The sequence below is a fragment of the Canis lupus genome, chromosome 26, assembly GCF_011100685.1.
Source record: "Canis lupus familiaris isolate Mischka breed German Shepherd chromosome 26, alternate assembly UU_Cfam_GSD_1.0, whole genome shotgun sequence".
NCBI lineage: Eukaryota > Metazoa > Chordata > Mammalia > Carnivora > Canidae > Canis > Canis lupus.
In genome coordinates this window covers 281,141-293,324 of record NC_049247.1, presented here as the reverse complement: position 1 = coordinate 293,324, position 12,184 = coordinate 281,141, and the positions used below count along the sequence as shown (strand labels likewise).

The 12,184-nt window shown below is 44.3% G+C and overlaps 1 pseudogene; it reads right to left on the bottom strand.

The window, feature by feature from the left end:
- Window positions 1-362: 362 nt before the first annotated feature.
- LOC102152278 lies at window positions 363-12,126 on the bottom strand (annotated as a pseudogene).
- Window positions 12,127-12,184: the final 58 nt, after the last annotated feature.

Sequence of the window (12,184 nt, the reverse complement as noted above, 5' to 3'; positions counted from 1 at the left end):
CATACTCAGGAATATGTGCCCTATATTTCTCTGAAGCAAGAGGCCTTTTACTTGGCTATCATGATTACAAACATACATACAGAGATACATATCTTTAAAATTTTGCATGCTTATCACTTAAAATTGAATAATCTTTTCTTTAAGATGTAATACCAGAGTTGGAAACATTTTTAAAAAACATTTACATCGGGGATTCCTGAATGGCTCAGTGGTTTAGGGCCTGCATTCAGTTCAGGGTGTGATCCTGGAGTCCAGGGATCGAGCCCCGCATCGGGTTTCCTGCGTGGAGCCTGCTTCTCCCTCAGCCTCCGTCTCTGCCTCTCTCTGTGTGTCTCTCATGAATAAATAAATAAAGTCTTAAAAAAAAAAAAAACATTTACATGGACACATTTTTCTATATTCTTTTAAATCATTATTTTTGTCCTCAATATGAATATCCTTGATGTACAACAGGACTAGACCATTTGCTGGATGCTTTTGTCTACAAAAGCACATTCACTGTACACCGAGGCTCACTCTCCCATTGGGCATCCTGTTGTTTAAGTAGAACTTCCTGCCAAAGACTTTTCTACACTCCTGGCAGAGAATTTCTATAAACAAGTTTTTGGATATAGAGAGAAGTGTGATTATTTTCTTAAAAGTTTCTCATATTCACTATATTCCTAGGGTTTGTGTTCTATGTGAGTTCTCGGATATATTATGAGGTATTATTTCTGGGAGAAGGCTTTCCCACATGTACTGCATCTGTAGGGCTTCTCTCCTATGTGAGTTCACTGATGTATAATCAGTTGCGACTTCCAAATAAATGCTTTTGTACATTCATTACATCTGTAGGATTTTTCTCCTGAATGGGTTTTCTGATGTCTAATGAGGAATGACTTCCCACTGATAGCTTTCCCACATTCACTACATCTATATGGTTTCTCTCCTGAATGAATTCTTTGATGCTTAATGAGACTTGACTTCTCTCTGAAGGCTTTCCCACATTCACCACATTTATTGGCCTTTTCATCTATATGGGTTCTCTTATGAGCAATAAGTTGTGATTTCCCACTAAAGGCTTTCCCACAGTCACCACAGGCATAGGGTTTCTCTCCTGTGTGACTTCACTGATGAATGATGAGCTGTGATGTCTGAGAGAAGACTTTGCTACAGTCACTGCATTCATCGGGTTTCTCTCCTGTGTGAGTTCTCTGATGTATAAGGAGATGCGACTTCCCAGAGAATGCCTTACCACACTCACATCCACAAAGTTTTTCTCCTGAGTGAATTGTCTGATGTGCAACATGGTATGACTTCTGGGAAAAGGCTTTGCCACATTCACTGCATTTAAATGGTTTCTCTCCTGTGTGTGTTCTCTGATGTACAATGAGTCGTGACTTTTTTTTTTTTTTTTTTTGTATATGTGCTGCCGAAGCGAGCACCGAGTCGTGACTTCTTGCTGATGATTTTTCCACATTTGTTACATTCATAGTATTAATTAATCTAATGTGAGTTTTTTCATGTTTGGTATAGGGGAAGGATTTCTCATACCCATTGAACTTACCAGCTTTCTTTTTTTAATTTTTTTTTTTTTTTTACTTATTTATTCATGAGAGACACAGAGAGAGAGAGAGAGAGAGAGGCAAAGATGCAGGCAGAGGGAGAAGCAGGCTTCATGCAGGGAGCCTGATGTGAGACTCGATCCTGGGTCTCCAGGATCAGGCCCTAGGCCAAAGGCAGACGCCAAACTGTTGAGCCACCCGGCTGCCCAAACTTACCAGCTTTCTTTCTTCCACAATTTCCAGTCTGAGTAAATAAATCTAATGAGTATTTCAGATGTTTTCCATTTGAGACATGCTTATTTGGCATTTGCTTTAAAGGTGGAAGGTTCATGCCAAACTGAAATATTTTTCCACTTGCATTTGTTTCACAGACTTGTTCCATTTTTTAAATCCTGTCATGGAATTCTTGCTGCCATACTTTCTAATCATCAACTTTCCAGTATTCTAGGAAAGAGAATAAAATACATTTTGTGAATTTTTCAGTAACTGTGAACCAGATAAACTAGAACTGCAGAAATCAAAACAAACACCTGTACATGTTTAGGAATTAAAATTATTTTTTTTATTTTTTTTTAATTATGATAGTCGCACAGAGAGAGAGAGAGAGAGGCAGAGACACGGGCAGAGGGAGAAGCTGGCTCCATGCACCGGGAGCCTGATGTGGGATTCGATCCCGGGTCTCCAGGATCACGCCCTGGGCCAAAGGCAGGCGCCAAACTGCTGCACCACCCAGGGATCCCCAGGAATTAAAATTAAATAAAGTGGTTTCATGGAAACTGAGGTAGAAAACCAGCAATAGATAAGGAGAAGAAAAAAACTCCAGACTAAATAGGTTGTTAGAGGCCATGCTATAATAATCTGTCCTAGGCAAAGGTAGGGTTTCATGGAACACACACTCAACTTTAAGACAAGGCCATAAAAAGTTACACTAGAAGGTAGGAAATGATGGCACTAACATTATTCCTTTGGTTGCAGGCAGAGAAAAAGTAAACTGTCATAAAAGAAATCAAGGAGAGAATAGAAGAAATGACTATGGATATACAATAGTAATGTGAGGCCTTTGCCAATGAAAGGGGAAGGAAAATATGTGGGGATTATAACAGAGGTAAAAGTCATATCGAATCCCATGTGTATGAGAAAAGAAAAGGGATCTACCATCAGGATAAGGTTTGTGGGGATCCCTGGGTGGCGCAGCGGTTTAGCGCCTGCCTTTGGCCCAGGGCGCGATCCTGGAGACCTGGGATCGAATCCCACGTCGGGCTCCCGGTGCATGGAGCCTTCTTCTCCCTCTGCCTGTGTCTCTGCCTCTCTCTCTCTCTGTGTGTGACTATCATAAATAAATAAAAATTAAAAAAAAAAAAAAAAGGATAAGGTTTGTGGTGTGGAGACGGAAATTAAATGTATGAAGTCTGATGTGAGAAAGAAGGGTGAGCACTACAGCTCACTCTGAAATCAGAGAAAGGAAGGGCAGATTATCCTCATGTGGATAAGTGATATATATACTCCCCGGGTATCTGAGAAGCTCTAATTGATGGTTCTGAGTCACTTCCAAAGGTTCAGTGACTCAAGAATTCTCTAAACAACATTTTGAAGTTGCCCACCCTTTACTCTTGCAGTTGTACCGCCTCACATGTGACTCACCTGGAAAGGTCTGACTTGCTGTATCTTCACCTACTGCCCAGGGCTGCTCTAGCTCCAGTGGGAAGATCACATCTGGTTTGATAAGTTGAATCCCTGTACGTGGAAAATCACATAGGACTTGAGCTCAGGCTCTGAAATGCTTAGCTTCAGAGGCTGTGAATTAGGCCCGTTCATTTCACAAACATTATAAAGACAAAACAGGGCTATGAATTTTTAAATTCTTTTTTTTTAAGATTTTATTTATTTATTCATGAGAGACACAGAGAGACAGAGGCAGAGATACAGGCAGAGGGAGAAGCGGGCTCCATGCAGGGAGCCTGATGTGGGATTTGATCCCAGGACTCCAGGATCACGCCCTGAGCCGATGGCAGACACTCAACCCCAGAGCCACCAAGGTGTCCCCGAATTTTTAAATTCTTTTTTTTTTTTTTGAATTTTTAAATTCTTAAACGAAAGCCCTACGTTGTCACACACTTCAAAGGTCCCAGTTTTCAGTAAACAAACATGAAAGATGAGTGACTGGGCAGTGGCTCCACACATGAATATGTGTACAAATTCTTCTGAGCAGAGTCCAGGAGCTACTACTCCTGTGTGAAGTACACAGCCACATCCTCGAATGACAAGGATCCCTGAGAGAGCATGTTCCTGTGAAATCTGAAGAAACGTATTTTGGATAATAAAAGAAAGATATAAAGACCCTAGGGTAGGAGCCACTAGTAGCCTTTAGAACAGCTGTGCTCTGCCTTTCCTAATAACTTCAGTTTCACGAGTGGTGCAAATTTGCACAGTCCCAGGAACAAACCCTAATTGTTCTGAGCCAATCCTGAACAGCCCCAGTTCCCTCTGTTTCTCTGTCTCTCTTACATCTAGACTTAGTCCTATGATTATATGCTGGCAGTGGAATCTGAGAAGTATGCAAGTGCCATGTGGGGGAAGCTGTTGCTTCTCTGATAAAAGACAAATACTGAAAGTACCCTCTTCCCTCTCTAGTATTCTCCCTGCTTTTATTTTTTATTATTTTTAAAAAGATTTATTGACTTATTTTAGAAGGAGTAGGGGGAGTGGCACAGGGAGAGGGAGAGAGCCTTAAGCAGATGCTTTGCTGAATGTGGGGCCTGATGTGGGGCCTGATCCCATGACTCTGATATCATGACCTGAGCAGAAACCAAGAGTCAGACACTTAACCGACTAAGCCACCCAAGAGTCCCTCTCCCTGCTTTTTTTTTTTTTTTAATTTTTTTTTTTAATTTATTTATGATAGTCACAGAGAGAGAGAGAGGGGCAGAGACACAGGCAGAGGGAGAAGCAGGCTCCATGCACTGGGAGCCTGATGTGGGATTCGATCCCGGGTCTCCAGGATCGCGCCCTGGGCCAAAGGCAGGCGCCAAACCGCTGCGCCACCCAGGGATCCCCCTCTCCCTGCTTTTAATGCAGACGTTATACTTGGGAGGTGCAGTAGCCACCTTGAGCTGTGAGGAAACATGTGAGTACAGAAAGCCAACTTGTGAAGTATGGCAGAGTAGAACTCTGGAAATATCCTTCGTCCTGTCTGGTACCCCTAAAGTGCTGTGCCAGCCCAGGACTGTCTACTGTCGTGTGTCTTGCAGGAGAAACTTAAATGGCCTTATTATTAGAACTACTATTTGTAAATGAAGTTATTCTCAACTGATACATTTCTTTTGACCATTCTTTTTTTTTTTTTAAGATTTTATTATTTGAGAGAGAGAATGAAAGAGAGAGAGAGCCCAAGCAGGGGGAGGGGCAGAGGGAGAGGCAGACACCCCACAGAGCAGGGACCCTGACATGGAGTTTGATCTCAGGACCCTGGGATCATGACCTGAGCCAAAGGCAGACACTCAACTGCTCAGCCACTGAGGTGCCCCAGGTCCAGGAATTTCTAAGCAAAGAAGTGAACACACAAATGATTCCTGACAGTTATTTCTCTGCTGGCTTCTGAAGGGACATACCCTCAGCCTGGCCTGAACAGATGGCAATAGAAAAACATGAGATCTTACCCCCAAATTTAAACCACACAAGAAGATGCCCCATCACCAGAAAGAGTCAGCAGACATAATAAAAAGTGGAATTTAACTTCTAAAAACTGGAGAGAACAGAATATTGGACACAAACTATATAACAGGAATGTTAAAACCATCAAAGTAACAATAAGAATAATCAAAAGATGAGAAAGAAACAAGACAATATTTTAAAAATCTAGCAGATTTAGAAAATAGCAAGTATAATAAAAGAAAAATGCCAGGAGTGAGCACTATATTGATTAAACTAAAATAGTCAATGGAGGGGCTGCAGGCAGACAAGGAGCCCAAGGATGCAGGGACCAGAGGGGCGCCTGGCAGGCTACATCAAGGGGCAAGTGACTCCTGATTGCAGGCGCCATGAGTTCATGTCCCTCACAGGGTGTATAGCTTACTTATTATTTTTTTTTTTAGCTTACTTATTAAAGTAAATAAATAAATAAAATATTTATAAAAGAGAAAAAGAAGATATGACCTAGAAGATGCTGGCTATAGAGACAAAATGAGACAGGGCTCATTCCTCCACAGAGGGAGCTCCCCAAGGAAGGAATAGGGAGAATACGAAAGAGGAAACATCCCGAGATTAAACAGCTAAGTATTAATGGGACCCAAATTCTTCTCTAAAAGGACAGTGATAGGGGATCCCTGGGTGGCGCAGCGGTTTGGCGCCTGCCTTTGGCCCAGGGCGCGATCCTGGAGACCCGGGATCGAGTCCCACGTCGGGCTCCCGGTCCATGGAGCCTGCTTCTCCCTCTGCCTGCTTCTCCCTCTGCCTGTGTCTTTGCCTCTCTCTCTCTCTCTCTCTCTCTCTCTCTGTCTGTGACTATCATAAATAAATAAAAATTTAAAAAAATCTCTAAAAAAATAAAATAAAAAAAATCTCTAAAAAAATTTAAAAAAATAAAAGGACAGTGATAGCAAGAATAATGATGATGATAATGGCGAATGTGTCACCGTGAAGCTGCAGAAACATTTCCCAGGATGTTAAAGGGAAAGATAAGTTATCTACAAAGTAATGAGACTAACCTGACAGATTACTGAACAGCAATGACAGGAACCTTAGGACAGTGAAATCATGTCTTTAAAGCACTGAGAAAATGATCATCAATTGTACAATAACATAAGTATCGTTTAAGAGTGAACACAGAATACAACTTCTACTTCCAAGATGTGTAAGATGCAAAGGGCCCCTGCTCCGGGGAACCAGCCACCACACTTCCCCATAGGGCAAGCAGAGACATCTGCACACAAAGTTCTGACCAATTCAAAGTCAGAACAAAGAAAGCACTTTCTAGGTTGGCAGAGAACTGTGGCAGATGCTACAGCAGGGGCAGGTTTCTGTCTTGCCTGAGGACAGAGGAGCAAGGTGACATAGGCCGGGGGGACTTCCCAGGACTGTGGAGAGGTTACCTCAGTTTTGGACAAGGGTGAAGACTGGAGGGCAGAACTGAGATCTGGAGGCACAAACCCAACTTCTATTGCATTCCACTGGAATTTGACCAAGAAAGTGCAGAGGAAAAAAGAAAGGTTCACTTAACCTGCTCTCCCTCTCCTCTGAGGGTTCACACAGCACACGGTGTACCTCAGTAATGAAATCCAGCAACCTTTGTATGAGATTTCTGTCCAGAAAAGATCATTAGAGACACACCACCGAAATTTTTAATGGAGGTTGGTCACATAGGCACCCTTCTACTAAGCAGCTACCAAAACAAAAGCAGAAGGAGAGCAGGTGTTCACTCTAAGTCATGCTATTTATAGGCCCAGCACCACACTTTTAGGGCACTTTTCACAAGCTGAGTTTCCAGATGCCTGCCTTGAAAATAGGGTTTTCTCAAGACAGCTGACTCAGGGCTATTCTGTTAACTCCCCCATCTGCCCACACACAGTTGGACAACAGAGAAGAACTGCACAGTCCTGCACATTTTTGCAATGCTTAGATTCCAGGAATCTCCCACCACTGAAAACAAGATAGACCAAAGACTGTTCTGAAGAAACTTTACACAGATCTTAGGCATGTGTAATTTTCAACATGTTCTAGTCCTGTAGACATGGCTCTTTTCATACAAGACAGAATTGGGGCACATATTCAGCTCGCTGGTTTAATGATTCCCTATATCATGGTGGTAATCTAATTGTAAGATACGACTCCAGCCAGATCAATCAGTTTAATATGTGAAGTTGTTAAACTCCTGAATGATTTTTGAGGCTGATTAGATATTTCATGTGATCTAGACTTATGCTGATAAGTCAGTTCTCCAGAAAAACAAGAGTCCTGATTTGTAGCATTTGCTAATATCTGTGTCATACGTATTCCTACTGTGGCTGATTTCAAGTAATCAAAGTTTAGTAACTGGTTTGCAAAATTCTTCAGAATTTAACAGTCTTGCAAGTTGGTATGAGCTGGCTCTAACACACTATGGGTAATTTAAAAAACAAAAAACAAAAGAATGATTTCAAGCCAAAACAAGATCTGGATTTTTATATCCTAGCTAGGTTAAAATCTCTAGAAAAAAAAATATTTTTGATTTTGAAACAAATATCTTTTTTTTAAGATTTTATTTATTTATTCACTAGAGACACAGAGGGGGACAGACAGAGACATAGGCAGAGGGAGAGCCCGATGTGAGACCCAATCCTGGGACTCCAGGATCACGCCCTGAGCCGAAAAGCAGACGCCCAACTGCCAAGCCACCCAGGCGTCCCTTGAAATAAATATCTTAATGCAAACAACATTCGCGTCTCAGGCCCTTTTCTTCAACCAGCATGTTGAAACATCTGAAGGAATAAATAGTTGTTAATAAAACCTGAATGGAAAAAAAAGCTCGATATACTGGCCAAACAGCAGAATGTATCTACTGAAAGAGGATGTTTACAGTGTGTATTACCACACTGATGAACTCTGCAAGAGTAAAGATGAAAAGAAGTCAGATATATTAAAGTTTTTATTTTTTATTTTTATTTTTTAAAGATTTTATTTATTTATTCATGAGAGACACAGAGATATATCTGCAGAGGGAGAAGCAGGCTCCCTGCAAGGAGCCCAGTGTGGGACTTGATTCTAGGATTCCAGGATCATGCCCTGAGCCAAAGGCAGACACTCAACCTCTGAGCCACCCAGGCATTCCAAAGAAAAGTTTTTAAACTCAGAGGATAGATCCAAAAATCCATCAAGTACTCCAGAGCTAAAGATAATAAAGGGGAGGAAATAATCAGTAAAATCAAACAAGAAAGTTCCCCAAAGCTGGAGGCAGACAAGAACCTTCCAACTGAACACAATAAAGAATGTGAATAAATATTTTATACCCAGACACATCAATATGGGTACAGAGGGGAAATGCAAATGAACCACAATGGTACTATTTCATATCTACTGGAATGGCCATAATCAGAGAATAAGTGTTGGTGAGGAGGTGGAGAAGTTGAAGCCCTCATATATTGCTGGTGTGATTGTAAAATGAAGCAGTCACTTTAAAAAACGTTTATCATTAGGGCTCCTGAGTGGCAGTTTGTTAAGTGTCCGACTCTTGATTTCAGCTCAGGTCCTGATCTCACAGCCATGGGATCAAGCCCCGGGTCAGGCTCTGTGCTCAGCAGGGAGTCTGCTTTAGATTTTCTCTCTCCCTCTCCCTCTGCTCCACTCCCACCCTGCTTGCTCACCCATGCTCTCTCTGTAAAATAAAAAAGTAAATCTTAAAAAAAGAATATTTTAAAAAAAGTTTACCAGTTCTTCAAAATGTTAAATATAGTTACCACAGGAACCAGCAATTCCATTCCTAGATACATACCTAAGAGAACAGAGAACATATACACAAATGTTCATAGTAGCATTATCCATTATAACCAAAATGTGGAAACAATCCAAATATCTAGAAAATGAGGAACTGATAAAATGTGGTATAGTCACACAACAGAATATTATTTTACAACAAAAGACAACAAAGTAGTAACTCATTCCCCATCTTGAAACTAGGCTACATGAAAGAAGCTAGTCACAAAACACCATGTAGCGTGCTGTCCCACTGATACGAGATGGGGAGAACGCGCAACTCCAAAGAAACAAAGCATGTTGTAGTGGCCTAGAGCTGGGGTGGGGAGAAATGGGGAATACCTGCTAAGTGTATGAGCTTTCCTTTTAGGAGGATGAAAAATTCTAAAATTAGATTGTGGCTGAACAATTAGATGGTTACGGAAACCTCTAAACTTACTAAAAAAACAGTAAAGTGTTCAGTTGAAATGGTTGAATCGTATGGAACCACAATTGAGGAAATAAATGAATTATTCACCTGAGACTTGGTCATTTTCTGCTACTCTTGGGAAATGGCCAGTAACTGTAGGTTCTGCTCTGTCCTTGTGGACTCTGTGTATCTTCTGGACTCTATCTTAATGCTCAAGTTAAAGGTACCTGGTCAGGATTCTCTTCACCAAGGATCCTTGGTCCTGAGACTTCTTTATCTCAAATAAGTCAGTTAGCTCATGGAAACTGGAATCTGTTCAACCCATTAACAAATTCTCTTTAGCTTGATGCAAATCTCCCTCTCTTGCTGGAAACTCACTTGCATTTAAAGCTCAAAGTAGGTTTCCTATGGACTCTACACATACCTTAACAAAGAGTCAAAATAGTGGAGTATGCAGAAGGAAGCCCGCAACTTTAATAGCAGCATTTCACCAAGCACTCATTCCCTCTGAAAGTGGGGCAGGGAGACAGAAAGTGTGTGTGTGTGTGTGTAAAAATTTATAGCCAACAGGAAATAAGAACCTCAATTTCATTTTTACATAAAGGCATGAGTAAAAGAGGAAACTGAATCCAGCAGTTCATGAAACGAACAATTCAGCAGAGTTATTCCTCAAAATACAAGTAGTTTATAATGTTCTTGAGAGTTCTAAATTAGTTAACACATCTAAATACCTTAGAACAATGACTAACACACTGACATTGAGTAAATGCTCATTAGTGCTCTTATTATTACATGGCACGATTATAGAGAAATCAGAAAATACGTATCAGTAACAATTACTTTTTTTTAAAATAATGATTTTATTTATTCATGAGAGACAGAGAGAGAGAGAGAGGCGGAGTCACAGGTAGAGGGAGAAGCAGGCTCCATGCAGGGAGCCCGATGTGGGACTCGATCCCGGTCCCCAGGATCACGCCCCGGGCTGTAGGGCAGCGCTAAACCGCTGAGCCACCCGGGCTGCCCTCAGTAACAATTACTATCGATAACCCCACTACTTCAAGGGTACCTCTCACAGGGTGTAGAAACTATGCTGATATTACAAAAATGTGATCTAAAGTCTTCTTAAAATTTTGAACTGCCTTTTTTTTTTAATTTTTATTTATTTACTCATGAGAGACAGAGAGAGTGAGAGGCAGAGGGAGAAGCAGGCTCCATGCAGGGAGCCTGAGGTGGGACTCGATCCCGGGTCTCCAGGATCACACCCCGGGCTGCAGGCTGCCCCTGAACTGCCTTTTGTGCTATACAGTAAACCCACTTTCAGACCCACAAATATAACCATAGACCTGTGAATATATCGTGTAGGTCACCCAATCAGCTGACACGCCTAGTCTTCAATCACTGACCCCCAAGGCCACGCTATCATGAGCCTCAGGGACCTCCCGTCATCCCACAACGTGCTCACCAACCCGACCCTCACCCCCGCCCATCATCTCAGCAAGGTCAGACACTGCTGGCCCATCACCAACTCCCGCAGCCCTGTCACGCACACCAAGTCCCTCACTCCCCTCACACTTATTAGCCCCTATTGGCTTCCTGATGACGCGTCCGATTGTCCCCACAGACTCTCCCCAGTGGTGCAAATCTACCATGTCCCCAGGTATCCCCATGGCCCCCCGACCTCCATCCCCAAGCTACCAAGTCACTCACCCTATAGTTCCCTAGTCACTGTTTTCTCTCTAAAGCAAGCTGTATGCCTGATATGGAGCTCGAACTCAGGACCCCAGCCCGAAGGTCCCAGCTCTCCCGCCCGAGCCAGCCAGCGCCCCAGGGCCTGCTGTAGTCGACCTATCGCCCCGAGTCCGCGCTTGCAGGCCCACAAGCCACTCTCCCCAGGCACCAGCGGGAACCGACAGCCCGCACGGCCCCCGCGCCTCCCATCCCGAAGTTCGGTGCGAAGTCCTCCTGCGGGAATGTCCCCCAAAGCAGGGCTCCGGAGCCCCCGCAATCCGCAAGCCCCCCGCCCGCCCGGCACCCAGTGTGCCCGGTCGCCGCTGGCTCCCCCAGCCCTGACCTCTGACGTCCACCTTCCGGCACCTTCAGGCCGCGCAGGCCTGCGGGGACCCCCACCACCCGCCGCTACCGCAGACCCCGCACGCCGCGCCCAGCCACTCACCTCACCGCCTCGGCGCTCGGCGCCTCGCCCCTCGGCATCCTCCGCACTCGCCTGCCCTGGCGGCTGCGCTCCATGCGGCAAGACCCTCTACTGCAGTGCTCGGGCCATCGGTTGCCGCCAGGACCTCCGCATTTCCGACCCCAACTGACCGCCCCAGACCGCACTGGCCGCGAGAGCTGCCCCCACCCGCGGAACTGCGCCGGAGTCACCCATCAACCCAGCTGCCGGGACCCGCAGGCCGCCCAGCCCCTACGCTGCGCCGGCCGATTGCCTAAGTGCGCGCTCAGAACTACATTTCCCAGAGTGCCGCTCGCCCCCAGAACTACATCTCCCAGAGGCCTCTGCGGTACGCTCACAGTCGGCTCGGTGGACTTTCCGAGGGTCGGGGTTTGCGGGGGGAGGAGCCCTGGGGTGCGCAAGGCCTAACAAGTGCTGGAGTTCCCGTTGGAGGACCTCTCAGCAAGGCAAAAGCTTGGAGTTTAGCACCATACTCAGGTATGGGCGGAAGGCATTAAGACAGAAAAGGAATGTGGGGCACCTGCCCAGCTCAGCGGCTGCAGCCCACCATCCCAGATCCCTGGGTTGTGAGGTCAGGCCCCATGTTGGGTGTGGAGA